The sequence below is a fragment of the Chrysemys picta genome, chromosome 3, assembly GCF_011386835.1.
Source record: "Chrysemys picta bellii isolate R12L10 chromosome 3, ASM1138683v2, whole genome shotgun sequence".
Taxonomy (NCBI): domain Eukaryota; kingdom Metazoa; phylum Chordata; order Testudines; family Emydidae; genus Chrysemys; species Chrysemys picta.
Window position 1 is genome coordinate 180,094,759 of NC_088793.1, and position 18,553 is coordinate 180,113,311.

At 40.0% G+C, this 18,553-nt stretch overlaps 1 long non-coding RNA gene across 1 annotated transcript; it reads right to left on the minus strand.

Annotated features, from left to right (window-relative positions):
- Positions 1-9,109: 9,109 nt before the first annotated feature.
- On the minus strand, positions 9,110-16,949 carry LOC135982070 (uncharacterized). Its single transcript, XR_010599278.1, has 3 exons — positions 16,539-16,949; positions 14,830-14,902; positions 9,110-9,275 (listed from the first exon to the last, which is right to left on the minus strand). It is a non-coding gene; the product is annotated as an uncharacterized LOC135982070 (long non-coding RNA).
- Between the last annotated feature and the right edge of the window lie 1,604 nt (positions 16,950-18,553).

Genomic DNA, 18,553 nt, shown 5'->3' on the forward strand with positions numbered 1-18,553 from the left:
TTAACATACAGCAGCTCCACACATGACCCATAACTTTCTATGTTATCCTTCTACATAGTGTGGATGATAAAACATATCTCTGCTTTTATCTCAGAGTAACAAAGATAAGTCAATCATAGGAAGTTCCCCTGTGGTATTTCTTCCTAAGAGTTAGGCTTTCTTTTTCATATGGGTCTGAAAAATTAGAATGGACTAATAAATCTCTTGGATTCATTCTCCTCTTACCTTTGAATCACAGAGATAATTAGAAAGGTCTCCTAGTTTCTTATATCCAAGATTTCATTATGAACTTTTTAATCTTCTTGTGAAGGAGGTACCATTTGATTGCTCTAAGTTTTGAAAAGTTTCTCTCTTTTTTGTTGCTGTTGTTGTTCCTTGCTGTTTAACTGTGTTGGGATTCCTGCTTCCCATTCCTGTCTTCTTTAAATCTGCTCTCCATTTAATTAATTTTTCTACATTTACATTTCATTTCCACTTTTTCCAGGACCTTTATAAATTGGTTATATGGCAATCTTCCTTAGGGGGAATAGGATACAGGCATGATCATATATTCATAACATATTGATTCAGAGAGAATGTCAACCCCTGAATTATCCACACTACTTCCTGGATTTCCTTTAAAGTCTCCCATTAAAGAACTCACTTGATCTTAGGCTGCTTAGCTTGTGTAGAACAAGTGGCATTACTGAAGGTAAATAATTAGACATGTTAACTATACACATAATGAGAACTTTATCCACGCTGTATCTGTAATTAAAGGACTCCTGGATTAAATTTGGTTTTATATTCTTTTTGCTATAATGGATTATTTTAGTAAATATGCCTGTCTGAATTTATAGTGTACCCTTACAGTATTTGCATATATTTAAGTAGTCCCTCCACATCTCCTAGTTATGGCTCAGAGTTGACAATTTCTGTAATAGTTTTTCAGTTTAAAATATTTTAAAACAAAAGGGAGAAAGGTTATTCACTAATCAGGAAAACAATAAAACATGAAATCAGTGCATAAATCTGCCTCTGAAGCCATATTTTGTTCAATCACTTTATTTAGATCCCCTCACCTTTTGAGCTATGATAACTCTTTCTTTCAGATACACATACATTTACTGGGCAGCTTAAGGCCTGAACCAAAGCCCAGTAAAAGTCACTGGAAATATTCCTATTGACTTCAGTGAGCTTTGTATTTGGCCCTGGTGGAATTACACTTAGATACTTAAATAAACATGGCCTGATTTTCAGAAGTGCCTAACAACCCCAGCTCCCTTTGAAACCAATGGGAGCTGCAGGTGCTCAAAATCTTTGAAAAATCAGGTCACTTTTTATGGTTTCCTTAATATGGAGATAGGAATTTCATTTTAGACACCCAGGCATGAAAACATTTTTATAGAGAACTTCATTTTCTTTCTTTCTTTCTCTCTTGATAATATTTATAAATTATTTCTACATTAAAATTAAATTGAACCAAAAATGAAAATTCTGCCCTTGTTTATATACACATGGATCTTTTCTTCTTAAAATATGGTTACACTTTAGAAAAAAAAATCTACTATGATACAGTATATTGACAGCAACATCTGTTCAAATCCTAAACCATGTTCCTTTATAAGCAGGTACTGTAATATCAAACAGTAAACATTAGAGCTTCAACAAGAGAAAATCAAATCTGATATAGCAAATGCAAGGCTGTTTTATTTAGATATATGCCAACATATCCCAAAATATTTCAGGCAAACAAAACATTTTTGTATCCTCTGAGTATCAGGTAGCTCAAGCACTTATCCTGTCACTCTGTCTTTGTCCATTACATTAGCTTCAAACCACATGTTCAATATTCAAAATGAGAGCTAATGTCAGATCAGAAGGAAATTGTATTTCTTATTCTTTTCCCCCACATCACATTGTTTTACTTCAGGATATGTTGTGCTTCATCCAATTACACGCTGTCACACACAGTTGCAGTATGCTGTGTCACAACATTAGTAGATGCAGAAGGGTAGACTGTACGGAGCTTTATATATATATATATATATATATATATATATATATACACACACACACACACAGAGAGATGACTGGATCAGATCTGCAGTGTTCATTCCAAATCCAGCTGTTATATTGTTCACAAGCAGATCAGTAAGGGTAAAATACTACAACACAAATGATCCATAAGTCATTTGACCTTTTTGTACCTGTGTGACACTAACAGTTGACACAAAATCCAACCGCTCAGGAAGAATTTTGTATGTGTATATAACTTTGCGAATTTCATTTTAATAATACTGACAAGCATAGGGGTTTCAACTTTTTGAAGTTATTTCTTTTCCACTTGTTGCCATGGATACTACATCTTGTCGTCTTTCTATTTTCTTTTCTTCATCATATTTGACTTCTCTGCACTGGTGTCCATGGTGATTTCCTGCTATCAGTACCCAATATATACCTCAACTTCCTCATTTTTATAATTAGCTCCAGTAGTCAAAAAGGTTCTCAGTATATAATTGACATTACTACATCATAATCGCTATATACTACCAGAACTGTAACCTCTTTCCATGAATTTATTAGACATTTGCACTGTTGGTCACTTGGAGAAACTCATAAGTTGCAACATCTTATTTTTGGATACCCTCTGGGGACAGCTGCCATACATTTAATCCATCATGCAGGCAAACAAGGATGTAAAACAATCATTATGTATCAAAATATAAGTGGCCAGATTTTCAGAGATATTGAGCACTAGAGTTTATATTGATGTCAGTCAGAGCTGTGGATGCTCTGAAAATCAGGCTATATAATTTAAAACAAACAAATGTAGTCCTAGAGTTAATCTGCCTCTCTCATAGCTTATGATACATAACACGGACACTGATATAATATTCATTTTTGATTCATAGAAGTTTATTCTTTTAATCAATTTTCTGTTTTGCAGGTATTCTTTCATAAGACTTATTTAATATAGAGAGAGGGAAATTCACCTCAGCTCCAACGACCTGCACAAATATGTCACTATCCAGTTCAACCTCATGGCAAGAGCACTGTACACTGGGGTGAATTTCACCTCTGACATAGGGTAAAGATATACGTAAGCCTTGCAAGGTCCTTTGCAATATACTTTTCATTATGGGTAAAATTCACCCATCATGAACCAGTTTTAGGGGACAAAAGTCTTTTCCACTATAGTTCTATAAAAAGTGGGTGAAATCCTGGCCCCACTGAAGTCAATGGCAATGCTCCCATTGACTTCAGTAGGAACAGGATTCCATACAATATCTTCAAGTTTGCCCTGTGGGTGAAATTCACCCTTGTGTAGAGAACTAGCACAAAGCTTAGGCTTTACTGAAGCCCCAGGCAAACTCTCAAAAGTAGGGTGAAAGTAGGATTTAAGTGGTACATTGGGCTTGTGCTGGTTCTTAGCACAAGGGTGGATTTCACCCTGTATGATGAGTATTTGGTGCTTAGGACACCACCTACCCTTGCTCTCAACAAGCTAATAAAAACAGTTTAGAGCAATGTCCAGTCTATACATTGGCCTAAAACAGAGGAGGCTTGAAGTAGTATGAAATCATTAATTGTCAGGGTATTGATTGTTTAAGGTTATGGTAATCACAGAAATGTTTTAGTACAATGACTATAGTAACTCAACTATGAGAACTGTAATTAAGAGCCTTTCCAATTCTTCCCAGGTATATAATTCAAAAGTGTCTCCATAATTTCCTTCTCCTAGTTTTTCCATTTCCCCAGAAGACAACTATTCTGTCTTGCTTGCTTGGTACACAGAGATCTGAAAACTGGCTGCTAATTACTATGTGTTTCAATTCACAATTTAATTGGTGATGTGGGAAATCAAACCATGGTCTCAGATGTGCAGAAAGATCAATAAACTACCACCTAGACTGCTGAAACACCATGCCAGTGTTTGCTGTTATTTTGTTCGTTTATACTCCTGTTTGCTCTTAACATTTGCTTTATTTCTTATCTCTGACATGGATATATGGGTGCATATATAGTGTATTTATGCATGTATGCAGTATTAAATTAACATTTTACTTTACTATTATTGTATCTGCACAGCAAATGCTACTCAGTGTCGGCTCTACAAATTAGCCCTGAAAATAAGTTAAGATTCCAATTTATTATTTGGAGGACTCTTGGCTCTCCACAGAAGGATAAACACACCCCTGACTGACAAATGTTTTAACAACAAAAAGCGCCGGTGTGGACAGCGCTTTGTCGGCAGGAGAGTGTCTCAGACTGACAAAGCTACTGCTTTGGTGTGATTAATCTCTGAGCAAAAGTATTACCAAGCTTAAAATGAACAAAGGTATTGTTAGTGTTAGGCCCCAAACTTCCACTTTGCAAAGGTAAAAAGGGCACGCTTTGCAGAGGTAAAGAGGGCAAGCTTTTCAGAAGTGGGCTAAGACTTGTGGTCAAAACGTGCTGCAACCAGATATCTCCTTTATAGGAATTAGAATGTGTTAAGTTGTGCCCCCGGGCACAGCTTGTGTAACCCACAATTAAAACAATTGTCTACAAGAAAATAAGTAAGTATAAATTATATGTTCAAAGCAACACAAGAAGATAAGTAAGCATAAATTATACAGCCACGGCGACAACGCTAACCACAATAAAAATTTGGCTGACCTTAATTGGTCGGTCTGTTTTAAGACATGGCGGACAGATCAGATAAAAACTATAAAGGCACGGGACTGTGTATGTCTTTCGGTCATAAGGGAAACCTGACCCACACCCCCTGAACTGAAGGGATGTGCACTTCACGACCGTCTGTACCTGGCCAGTGTGGAAAACAGCCAACTGAAGGGTAACATATTTTCGGGCAAATGCAGGATAAGGTTATGGAATAAAGAAGTCTGGTTGCTCGGGCAAAATTGATCTCAAGTTGTATCAATACTATAGTGTTAAAATAGTAGTAAATAGCTAATGAATAATAACTTTATATGTACTTGTGCTTGTCTTCGGTATAACTTGCCATTTATATTAATCCTTATTCAGTGATGGTCTTTAATCTTGCTTTTCTTATTTTGTCCGTGTTGCCTTTATAGTCGAAAGTCATTAAAAAACTTTTTTGAGGAATAATCAGTAGTTTTAATTTTTCTTATATGGGCATTACTCAACTTCATTACATCTGTGTTGGGTGGTGGGAAGTAGTGATCACCCAGGGTCCAATTAGGGTCGTAACGCATGTCTCCCTCTTCCTTTATCTCCGCAGTTGGGTGTGGTTTTATTTTGCTGGCAGGAGAGCTCTCTGCGTAAGTTTGCCAGACGTGAAGAAGAGCTCTCTGTAAGCTCATAGCTTGTCTCTCTCAGCAACAGAAATAAAAGATATTACCTCACCCACCTTGTCTCTCTAATAGGAAGTTTAAGACATTTTCTGGTTCATAGTTTTTGGTATCCTTTTCTGTGGTTTAATATTATAACATATCTTCATTCTATTGTAAAGCTTTAAAATAAAATCCTTTTTTTAGGGTCTCCGTATACACTTTAATTGTAAAGCCTTAAGCATTTCTAAAGTAAAGGTCATTATTGAATCCCAACAGAATATCCTTTGTGAAACCCTAAGGCTCCTACCCAAGGGGGAATAAGAAAGGGTGACAAATCTGTATAAATGGTAGCCTTTATTGAAGAACTGGCTTTTAACCCTTTCGTCGATGGTCCTCTTCACCACACCAGCTATGCTAACATTACCCACCAGCGTTCTATTGAAATCAATATCATGTCCTCCTTCCACCTTTGGCGGGCTGTTCATTAAGGGCAAGATTGTTACTTGCCCAATACATCCACGCTAGGGAGTAAAGTGGCATTGCAAGTCATTGGGAGGAGAGAGATCAGCCTTCATGGAATGTCTGTGCCCCCTCCCTGCAAGGGGGGGCAGTATTACAAAAGAGCTGTGTCTGTATGTGTGTTCCTAGATCAAGACCTAGTAGATGACCCTTAATAGTATGTAGCATTGTTCTGGGGTTTTATAGGAGGGATAGCTCAGTGGTTTAAGCATTGGTCTGTTAAACCCAGGGTTGTGAGTTCAACCCTTGAGAGGACCACCTAGGGAACTGAAGCAAAATCAGTACTTGGTCCTGCTAGTGAAGGCAGGGGGCTGGACTCGATGACCTTTCAAGGTCCCTTCCAGTTCTAGGAGATGGGATATCTCCATTAATTATTATTAAAAACTTCTTGTTGTGCACTGAAAAGACCTTCTTTGCACAGCTCATTGCACATGGGGAGTAATGCTTCCTATTCCAATGTGCCAGCTTGTACAGATGAACTGGCTTAGAGGAGGAAGCCAGATATGTGCCTCGTAAAGGACAGGGGAAGATTTCTTCCCCCACAGTTATTAGGATGAACCAAGGTCTGAATTTATTTTGTTATCTCAGGCTAAATAATAACTAAAAAAAGATGCCTCCCCTAGGATCTAGGACCCCTAATATGCAATGAACAATACAATGAAATCTCAAGCAGCATTAAAATAGTCAGTTCAACAGGAGCTCAGCCAACCACCTTCAACATCTCTTTCCCACCTCTGTCATTGTGGGAAGCACAGCCTCAGCCTTCTCAAAAAAAAAAAAAAGAAAACCTTAACAAATGTCATGTACAACATGCAAAGATCACCAAATGCAGGCTATTTCTGACCAAGTGAGGGAGCAAGCTCCAGAATTGTGACTGACTCTCAGTTCTCTTAGTCTTATCCTGGGGCAGCGTGCCAAAGCACTATCCCTTACACAAAATAGATTGTGTCATTATCTTCTATCTCAAAAATATATAATATGACCCCAAAGTGCAATTGATTTAAAGTAGCACAGCAGATGTATTCTTCATGTGTGGCAACCATCAACTAGTTAAAGATTTCCCTCTTTAAGTTCCTAATCCTGTAAAAAGCTCAATCCTACCCTCCTTTTACCTGCTGTGCTCTGAGTTCAGGATTGTCCTCCACAGAAAGCTGGTGTAAAACAGGTACTGTATCCAAATATTCTGAACAGAAGATTCAGGCATATACCTAAAATGTACAGCTAATATTTACTATATTGCTTACCCATATTATTCCTTAATTTTTCCTTCATTAAGATTACTTCTCCCTCCATAGCATAAAACAAGGGTTGATTGACTATCAAGATCATTGCGCTAGTTTTGGATTCACTCCCCTGGGTACCTAATTCTATCCAGTTCTTCAATCAATGAACACAACAGCAGCTGTGTGGCAGTGTTACATTTTGGTGTGACTACTCTTAAATATACATATCTTCATGTAATCTTATTCTTCAAATAAATTGCCAAATGCCATTCTCCTTGGGGCCCTGCAGTTTGGTAAATCCTAAACGCAAAACTGCTGTGTTTTAGGTGTGGGGAAAAGTTATCCAGGGGAATTCCTCACATCCTGGGTGCGTTACTTCTCTGAAACAGCACTTAAGGGGGATTTGCATTGTTACTCTAATTCAGAGGCCTAAATGCCACCTCCGCCCACCACAGAAGACGGGCAGTGGTCCCACCTGCTCTTATAGGCTAGCAGCAGCAGAGAGGCTGCTGCTTAGAGGAGAGTGGGCTAAAAAGTATTTGGCTTGATATAGGTCATCCTTGCATCTAGTCAGAACTCTTTTCAAGTCATTCCTGTAGTGGTTAACTTTGTGTCCCAGGATTCCCGGGAGCTCCTTTCTTTGAGGCACTCAGACATGACAGTGAGATAGCTTTTATTGATCACACACACACTTCCCAAAATTCTGTCTCAACTTGTACTGGGCCCAAATGTAAAACCTGGCATGGATCTCTAGGAGTTTGTCTGTCCTTGGGTTTTTTTCCAAAACTTGGTCGGTAGTAGGGGTGGAGGTCCACAGTGTAATTAAGGCAATGTTTTGGAAAACATGCTCTACCTCTGCCTTGCCTCTGTAACCTGAGTCCCTCCCATTCTCCCCAATCATGGCTACATCTTTGCTTCTTCATTGCCTTGTTTCTCTTATCTTCCTTTGGCCTTGCCTTTCTTTCCTTGCTGGACTCTCTTCCTCCACATCTCGCTCCAGCGTAATCAAAACAAGGAGGAGGCAGCACTGAGTAGAAGTGTGGGAGAGGAGAACCAAGTGGTAGCCAGAGAATCATATGTCTCAGTCTGCCAGTGGCCCAAATGTAGGATGCAGTGTGTGACAGACACCCACAAAGAGGGAAACAGAACATATTTACACAGAAAACACGCAGTGCTGTAGGATTCCTCCCTTTGGTGTGAGTGACTCTTCCTATACCCTCAGCTTCATTATTCTTTGTTTCTGATGTAAATAATTTTCAGCAGTTGAAAGTGAGGAGGAACCAAATTCATATGGCATGTGGGTAATTTGGGGGCTCACGTGAGTGAAATCCTTGAAAATGAGGTCCAGCCAAGGGCACGGCTGTTCAAATATTGTCAAAAATGGTTTCTCAAGAGAAAATTAAGTTTTCAACTAAACAATTTTTTTCAAAACCAGTGCTTCCTTTTTTGATTTTTTTCCTGTCAAACCAAATGCTGAAAAACCAAAGTTTTGATTCAGTTATACTTGATTCAGTTATACTGCTGTGCTACCTCATGGGAGTTATAGTCAGTTTCCTCATATCCCCATTCTCCTCTGAGCTGGGCTCCCCAGTCAGACTACATCTCTCATGATGCACCACAGACAGGAACTTCTATGACAGTGGTCTCCAAACTTTTTATGCACAAGACCACTTTTTGAATTTAAGTGCAACCCAGGATCTACCCCACGCCTTCCCTGAGACCCCGCCCCTTCCCAAAGCCCTGCCCACTCCATGCCCCTTCCCTCCATGGCTTGCTCTCCCCCACTCTCACTCACTTTCACCAGGCTGGGGCAGAGGGTTGGGGCACAGGAGGGAGTGCAAGCTCTGGGAGGGAGTTTGAGTGCAGGAGGGGGCTCAGGGTTGGGGCAGAGTGTTGGGGTTCAGGAGTGGGTATGGGATGCTGGCTCTGGGAGGGGGCTCAGGGCTGGGTCAGGGGCTTGGGGTGCCGGAGGGCATTCAGGGTGCAGGAGGGGGTATGGGATGCTGGTTCCGGGAGGGGGCTCAGGGCTGCAGGTTGGGGTGGAGGCTCCCGCCGGGCGGCACTTACCTTGGGTGGCTCCCGGGTAGTGGTGCAGCGGGGCTAAAGGCCCAGCCCCATGCCGCTCCTGGAAGCAGCCAACATGCCCTTGTGGCCCCTGGGGGGGGGGGGGGTGGCTCCACGCACTGCTCCTGCCTGCAAGCACTGTCCCCATAGCTCCCATTGGCCGCAGCTCCCATTGCTCAGGGAGCCCAGTCTAAAGAGGAGAATGAGAGCATAAGTTACCATCACAGCATTTCCAAATTGAAATATTTTGATTTCACAGAAAATTAAAATTTTGCACAGAAAAAAAATCCATTTTCTGACTAACTCTATTTGAGTGATATGTAGGGAGGAGCAGAAGAGCCAACTGCCATCACATGATACTAACCATTCAACTCATGATTTAAGAAAAGAAGTGGTGTACTGCTATTGTGGAACACCAGAATAAACATGCAAATCTTTGAGGGGAGCAAGAAGTGAGTGATCAATTGGGAGACAACACTCCCCCAGCCCCTGAAACATGGAAACCCTATCCTGTGATCCTTTTGTTCAGAGAAGCCTTTTCCCTATTCCTATCTGCCCTTTCTGTCTTTATCCCTGCCTCCCACCCAGCAAGAGCAATCTCTGCCTCTCTCTTTTCAGAATGAAGACCCAAGAAGCTCTGGCCAGATAAGTCACATGTAATTTCACAAGTAATGCATGCTGATATATAACTTTGAAAGATTTCCAACCGAGCATTAAAATGGCATATTCTATTCACCATGGACAGAAGCAGGTGATGCTTAGCACAAAAAACTTAAACGTTTCTGGTGCTCTCAAGCCCAGAAGTAAATTAATGAAGGTATCCAGGAAATAAGAAACGGCAGCAAATTAAATGAGAAATAAAGCTGCACAAAACATAGGGAGGGGGAAACTGTCTTCAGCCAATCAGAATTTTGCATCAGGGCTCTTGCATCAACTCTGTATAAACCACCCCAAATAAATGCTAGCTAGCAAATATACTGTATAATTTTGAGGTGTCCATCACAACTTTTAGTTTAAAGTTTATTTTTAAAATCCATGTTTTCCCGTTTTCCTTTACTCTTGCCCAATATAAAAGATAATTAGATTCCAACAGAACAGAAGCTAATTTGTGGGTTTAATATAGAGTTGCTTTCAGATAGTAATAAAATCCCTTTCCAAATCACTAAATGTACATCAGCATTATAAGAAATCACATGGTTGTCAGCCTCACACTTCAGGTTTCTTTTTATTGAAATCCCTGTTGATGATGCAATATATACTGCAACCTAATTACTCTCCATTTTGGAAACAGGATATGCTACTGCCACTACTCTTGGCAGTTTAGAATGTAGCCAGAGAATAGTGTTGTATTAGGTTACTCAGACTGCCTATCTTCTCCTGGCCATAGTGACGCGTGGTACAGTTGTAAAGAGATTGTCATTTGCATTCCTAATTTTGGCTAAGGAATTTAATTATGATATTTCCATATTAAACAGCATTTATGTTGGATTAAAGGTTACTTTAAGCAATGATTGTCTTTATTCTCCTGTCTGTTTTTCTTTTTTATTCTAGGAAGGTAAACCTTGGTTTTGCTACTCACAAGCAAATGAAAATCCATCGGATGGATAAACTGGTTAATTCATGCAATAATGGGTGATGGAGTTCAGCGAGATAGTTAGAAAGCAGCCACTGGAAATTCTTTATAGCTTTTGCTAGAGGTGTAATTTATATTCAAATTTGGGGAAAAAGCATCATGTTAAGAATTGTTTAAATCCTAGAAAGAGTATAATAGTGGAGTGGTACTTTAATAAAAAGGTCAACTGTCAAGAGCTATGTCAGTGATGAGCCTTGGGTTTTAGCCAACTGACATGAAGTAGAGAAGGACAATTTGATTTGAGAGAAAATAAGAATTGAACTTAACTATTTGTTCTAAACACCAACCCACTTCCAGCTGGATCTCTCTCAAGGGCTGAAAAGTTCAGTTTGTATAAATGACACTGTTTTTCATTTTTGTTCATCTGTACGTGTTCAAGTTCCAGATGAGGTTAGAAACAGAAATTGCAAAATACAAGGAAAGCTATTCATGAGAGCTGTACATGAAAGACAACTTTTACAAAAATAGTTTCTGATAGATTAAAATGTTTTCACAAATCAAAATGTTTTGTTTTGGTACTCTTTATGTTATAATAGAAAATTTTGTAAAGATTTAAATGAAAAAAGTTGATTCAAAATAAAAATTCAAAAGATATCATTCCAAAAGAGTCAAAATAGAACATTTTGACATTGTCAGAACTTCCTCTTCTACCCCCCAGCCCCCCGTTTTTCTCGGAAGTGAAACTTTGCTGAAATCCATGTGATTTCAAAAGGTAGGTGAGGTAATATCTTTTATTGGACCAACTTCTGTTGGTGAGAGAAACAAGCTTTCGAGCCACACAGAGCTCTTCTTCAGGTCTGGGAAAGCGAACGATAAAAGATATTACCTCACCCAACTTGTCTCTCTAATATCCTGGGACTGACACAGCAACAACTGCACTGCATACAACAATGGTGATGTCACAAAGCATTTCATTTGTACAGAACTGCATTTTCTGACCACCTATACCAGTCAGAGTGTCTCTGGCCTGAGTAGAAGCAGGAAATACTATATTACATTATTTATTGGTTCTTACAAGAAAGCCTATTTTTATTTGGGATTTACAGTCACAAGAGGAAAGGTATTCCAAACAAAATATGAGTAACCATCTGAGCATGTTTGTCCGAATCAAATCTCCAAAAATTTGTATGTTATCCTGCCAATACTAATATATAGCCAGTGGGTAAGTGGCACTTTACTGACCCTTCTTTCTTTTCCCAAACCCTGCACTCAATCTTCCTTTTTTCAATCATTTTTCTTCCTTATTTCCCAGCATTTGCCTTAGGCTATTGCCCAGGCATAGTGCCAAATAAGTGGATATAAAATTGCTAGGTTAATCAGGATTTATATTTCCCAGATATCTCTGTGCACACACAGTATCTCTCTCCCTCTTACCGTCTGCAACAGAGTATATGTGGCAAGTTATATGATCAGTCATCTGGATCTTTCCTTCACCTCTAATTGGAGTTTCCTATCACTCAATAGCAACTTTATCCAATACAGCCAGAGAGTAGCCAACTTTGCACCCTCTCCTTAGTTGGTTCTCCCTAAGCATGTAACTCACTGATCAATGTATGTTACGTGTCCCCTACCTTGGTGCCCACTCCACAAAGTATGAGAGTCTGCTGTAGCTTTCAGCTAGAGAGGCTGACTCTTAGCTTAGATACTCATGCTTTCAGCTTTGGAGATCCCTGGTATCAGCCAGGATGGCAGCCATCACAAACACAGTTACCCGACTCCCACCCTAGCTGTCCATGTTTAGCCCTTCTTGGATCTATTCAGTGCTGGTCAATAGACAAAAAGAACAGGAGTACTTGTGGCACTTTAGAGACTAACAAATTTATTAGAGCATAAGCTTTCGTGGACTACAGCCCACTTCTTCGGATGCATACAGAGTGGAATAAATATTGAAGATATATTATATATATATATATATATATATATATATATATATATATATATATATATATATATATACACATATACATATACATATACACACACACACATACAGAGAGCATAAACAGGTGGGAGTTGTCTTACCAATTCTGAGAGACCAATTAAGTAAGAGAAAAAAAACTTTTGAAGTGATAATCAAGATAGCCCAGTACAGACAGTTTGATAAGAAGTGTGAGAATACTTACAAGGGGAGATAGATTCAATGTTTGTAATGGCTCAGCCATTCCCAGTCCTTATTCAATCCTTTGTTGATTGTGTCTAGTTTGCATATCAATTCCAGCTCAGCAGTCTCTCATTGGAGTCTGTTTTTGTAGTTTTTCTGTTGTAATATAGCCACCCGCAGGTCTGTCATTGAATGACCAGACAGGTTAAAGTGTTCTCCCACTGGTTTTTGAGTATTATGATTCCTGATGTCAGATTTGTGTCCATTAATTCTTTTGCGTAGAGACTGTCTGGTTTGGCCAATGTACATGGCAGAGGGGCATTGCTGGCACATATATCACATTGGTAGATGTGCAGGTGAACGAGCCCCTGATGGTATGGCTGATGTGATTAGGTCCTATGATGATGTCAGGGGCTCATTCACCTTTCAAGTAGCCGGATTGTTTGTTGATGAGGGATCATAAATTTCACTGTTATACAACCACTATTTCATCTCTTCTGTAGAAACCATTTTTCGCCCAATGCCCATCCATTTAATTGTTCTTAGTTATAAGCATTTAATTTCCCGGACTCAAGTGAAACCTCACAAATGTAAGAATCTGTACATTTGCACCTATCCCTACATTGATCATCACATTGCATTAGTTATTAATACTAGTGCTAGCATGGAATATGTAGATGATTTATAAATTTCATTCTTCATTAGCTGTTCCCTGCATAGCTAAAGCATTAATAAGGTTCAACAACTCAAGTCCTACTTTTTAAAAGTTGTATTTATTTGTGAAGAACCACTATTTTGCTTTTATGCTTCTCCTTTATCTTATCTACAGATCCCTCTGAAGCTTGATGGATTCATCTTTGGTTCAAACATACAGCAGTTGTGGTAGGATCAATATAGCCAAAACATTGGATCTCTTTAGCTAAAGCCTGGCATCCCTCTCCTCCCATCCATATCTGCAAATGCTCTGTCCCACATTTAGTACATGCATCATTTCCAGACTTCCTCTGAATCTGAGGTAGGCAGACTTCTGGATAATGCCAGGCCCAAGTGGTTTATCCTATGCCCAGTTTTTGCAATTTAGTATTACACCCACAATACAGTGTGTGCTTACTATTTTTTCCATAAGTGTTATGCGCATTTTCTCCTCTGAAAATTATCAACTTGTCCTAAGCACATACTCATGATTAACCTATCATGCTGTGTCTGTGCATGTGCTGGCTGGCCTTTGAAATTATAGCCCACATATGAAACAACATTTCCCTAACCTACAATCAAATATCAGGGTTTTCCTCCCTCGGGAGGAGCATTATGTTGCAGTTCATATTGTACTGTATTACACTTCAGTTTTCTGTGTTTAGCTATTTTTTAAATCCCCCAATTTCCTTTCCTAAGTTCTGTTGCTCTGCATCCCCTCCATATACCAGTAAAGGCTTCCTTATAGCAGAATTCACTAACTATAAATCATTCTTCCCTCTTTTGTGCAGAGACTTCATACACAAGCTGCTCTATCTGTGCATACGTTCTGTTACTGTTCTACCCTCTATTTCTTCTTCCTTTTATCCTCCTATTCCCTGCACTGACTACACTGATGCTACTCATGGTGGCAGAAAGTAAAAAAAAAAACCTTTCCACTGACAATTGTTAATCTATTTACTAATGTTATGGAACATGAATGAAGTTTATAAAAACAGCAGGCTTTTGTGCTCAGCTATTATGGTAATATTTCAGTTGATGATTTTTGTTATTGTTTTTGTCCCTAGGGGCAGATGAGCCACTCAGGAGAGTATCCCGTTAAGTACACCAGAATCTTAAAAACGAACCCCAAAAAGCCCACCTAGAAATGCTTCATTAGTACTTATTCATTGATTTACTTTGCTTTCAAGAACAATGACCATGTAGTTTAAAAGAGTTGATTTATTTAAAATTCTGTTCTACTCCAACTTATATATTGCTTTTTGTATTCTACCAACAATTTCAGCTACTATTATTGCCAACAAAACAACTCCTTACTTGATGTGTCTTGTTCCAACGGTGACCTTCAATATGCAAACGAAGGATGAAAAATGATGCTGTGAGGAACTTTCTGTTCAAAACATGCAGTGAGAGCAAAAAGATCTGACTGAGCCATAGCTTAAAATATTGAGTAAGATTCAGTTCTAGGGACTGTATGCAATATTGTATTGGATTTTTTAAAGATATACTGAAATATTTTAACATCAGAGAGTAATCTAAAAAAAAGTCTCATTTCTGTCAATGAATTACATGCTTTCTAATGGTAGTAATGGTATACAAAAAGAAAAAAATCAAATCTGCAAACATGGTAATGCCATATTAAATATCATACCATATTTAAATATTAAGTCACTCACAGAAAGTCCACTTAAACATCAGAATTTGCGGGTAATTTTTTTCAAAATAATCTTTTTGATTTCGAACCCTAAGTCCAATTGAAAGAAAGTAGAATTTAGGCTCCTAAGTGCCTAGTAACTTTCAAAAATGACATAAGAGTTTAAGACACTTAGGTGATTTTGCAAATTTTATTCTAAATCTTATGTTAGTGAACTTTATACTTCAAAAAATATTGTCTGCCAAAAATATGGAAGTAATTGGCCTTCTAGCTGTGAATTAGGTCTTTTAATAAAAGTAATGTCACATAGATTTTTAGCAGCTTCACTCACTTCTTCCACGTGGTGCAATCAGAAATTAGCTTAGTCATTCTGGGCTAGTGTGTCACTCCCCTTCCAGCCCTGAATAAGGGGCACCAGTAGCGCAGGCAAGGGTAAACTTGAGTAACTTTTCATTTCAGGGACATGGAGTTTAGGTTAGTTGACCCACTTCTGTTTTTACCACTAAACCACTGAGGGGCAGTGCATAGCTGTGCCACCTCACGAATAGCCAAGAAACGAAAAGACAACTCTGTAGTGTAAAAGTAATCTGCTACTGGCTCATATCATGAAAAGATTACTTCCCCTGCCACACAAACTCAGATGTGCAGGCCAGTACATTGCGGATTGGGGTCAACTCTCCACCCATTCTCCACCCCATTTCATTCATTCCCTGTCATATGTGAGGCAAAGTAGTGCCTGCACAAAAGGTGTTCTCCACATGCACTGGCCAAGTGGAGAGTCCACACAGGGCAGTACGGATGTGTCTTATGCCCCTTTACTTCCCTTAGCAGCCTCATAGGGCAAGTGATAATGTTGCCTTTAGAAAATACTGCAGAATTAAACCCAAACTACCATCACAGAAACAGTCTGGAAAACAGAAGAAACATTGAACAAACAGCTATGGCAACCTCCAAAATAAAATGAGAAACAAGATAATATCCCTTATGGACTTGAGATTCTCTAGTGCATTCAGATTTTAAGTTAATTGAACTACATTTGTTACAAAACTTTGCCTTGATAAACTAAAGTATATTGTGACAAAGTTCCTCCTCTATCTTGGTGGGTCCTGCACTTATTGGTGGATTTTCTTGCTTCAGAGGTTCACCATGTGGGTTGGGGAACAGCCCAGAAACCTTCCCCTCTGGAAGAACCCACAGTCCAGGTCAATTGGAAGGTTTGGGGGGAACCCAGACCCACCCTCTACTCTGGGTTCCAGCCCAGGGCCCTGTGGACTGCAGCTGTCTATAGTGCCTCCTGTAACAGCTGCATGACAGCTACAACTCCCTGGGCTACTTTCCCATGGCCTCCTCCAAACACCTTCCTTAGTCTCACCACAGGACCTTCCTCCTGGCGTCTGGTAACGCTTGTACTCCTCAGTCCTCCAGCAGCACACCCACACCCTCTCAGCTCCTTGCACCTCTTGCTCCCAGCTCCTCACACTCACACCACAAACTGAAGTGAGCTCCTTTTTAAAGCCCAAGTGCCCTGATTAGCCTGCCTTAATTGATTCTAGCAGCTTCTTCTTAATTGACTCCAGGTGTCCTAATTAGCCTGCCTGCCTTAACTGGTTCTAGCAGGTTCCTGATTATTCCAGTGTAGCCCCTGCTCTGGTCACTCAGGGAACAGAAAACTACTCATCCAGTGACCAGTATATTTGCTCTCCACCAGACTCCTGTACCCCACTGGTCTGGGTCTGTTACAATATCTAAACGATAGTTTACCCTCTTTTGCAGTTAAAGACAATATATTGTCTAAGGATAATTTAATGCATTCCCTATATCCCCTTCCTTAGTATTCTTCTTTATCACAATACCTACAAAACAACACTCCTCCCCTCCCCGCAACCAACCCTGGTTAGACACCTGATATATTGTGGCAACTGCTTATTATGCTAACCAGTATTGTCTTTTTATTTCCTTGTGCTCTCCTCAACTGTTGTACTTTTTATACTCTTAGGCTTCAATTGTAAGCTCTTAAGGGCAGGGACCATCTCCTTGTTTATACTTGTACAGAGCCTATCACAATGGGGCCTTGGATTCTGGGTTCTACTTCAGTACAAATAAATAATAATATAAATATTATCACAGATGAGTGGGCTATATAGCAATTTTGTCATGCTCTCTAGAGATATTATTGTAGCGACTCACCCACTCAGAGCACCTCCTCACAGTAAGACCTAGTATTGTGGCACTCTATCTTAGTTTCCCACCAGGGTGTTTGGTCTACTCCAGCTGTGGAGGTGATTTGCTGCAGTGACTTGGACCTCTGGCTAAGTCATTAACTATTGTTCACCCCTTCCAGGGTATCCAATTGCAAACCAAACCTAAGTCTTTGTCCCAGTTTCAAACAGCACCCAGTCAGTCTTCTTTCAAGAACTCTTCTTCCCATACTCTGGACTCAGTTTTCACTTTTCCTGGCTCTTCTCCATCTTCTGAGCATCTGTGGGTTATTCCCTGCTCTTTCCTGAGTAGTCCTTCCCAGGCCTTCCTATCTGGAATCTTCCACAGGCCTCTGCCTAACTTGTGCTCCCCTCTCTCCTCACAGCCTTCTGCTTTCTTCTTCAGACAGCCCTCCACAGCTGGGCTTTCTTCCTCTTCTGTCTCAACACCCAACAATACAGGTGTAGTGAGACAGGGCTAATTGACCAGGGCTCACTACCCAAAGGCCTCCTTGACCCTTATAGGGAAAGGTTACCCTAGTACCCCTCCACCCTCAAACTTTGCCCAGCCTCAGGGAAAGCTGTATAGTCCAATGAAGGGCTCATCTTAGACCCCCTGAACCTGGCTTACTTATGTCTTCTACCTTTGAGCTGCAGGGTCCGTGCTCATGGATGCTCAAGCTCCTCCTCAAGCTTACTGACCATCAAAATCAGGGGACTCATCTCCTTCAGAGTCTCCTGGTGCTCTTCAGCCAGTTGCTCCCAGGTACACTGATAGTACAGGTGACTACTGCCTCCTTCTTCTTCCTAGTGCACCATCTGCATTCCTACTATTTACCACACATGCTCAAATTCAAGCTTCTGCACCCTGGCACCTATCTGTACCTGGGATTCACACAGTTTTGTTAACAGTGTATATACTACCCCCCTCTTGGGTTGCAGCACCTGTTCAAAGCAGTTAGTGTTTCTCAGCACTCTTCAATCAAATTGACTGGGTCCCTAACCCCAGTCTTCATTTCTAAGGCAGCAATACCTTCTAAACTACTATTGAGTGGTTTGGGATCATAAATGTAAAGCCTTTCCTCATCCCTGGTACCTCAGCTTTACAGGCTTTCTCAATACTCATTCTGCAGGACAGCACTTCCTTCTCTTTTCCATTCCTGGGCCCCCACGTTTCCTGTTACAAATA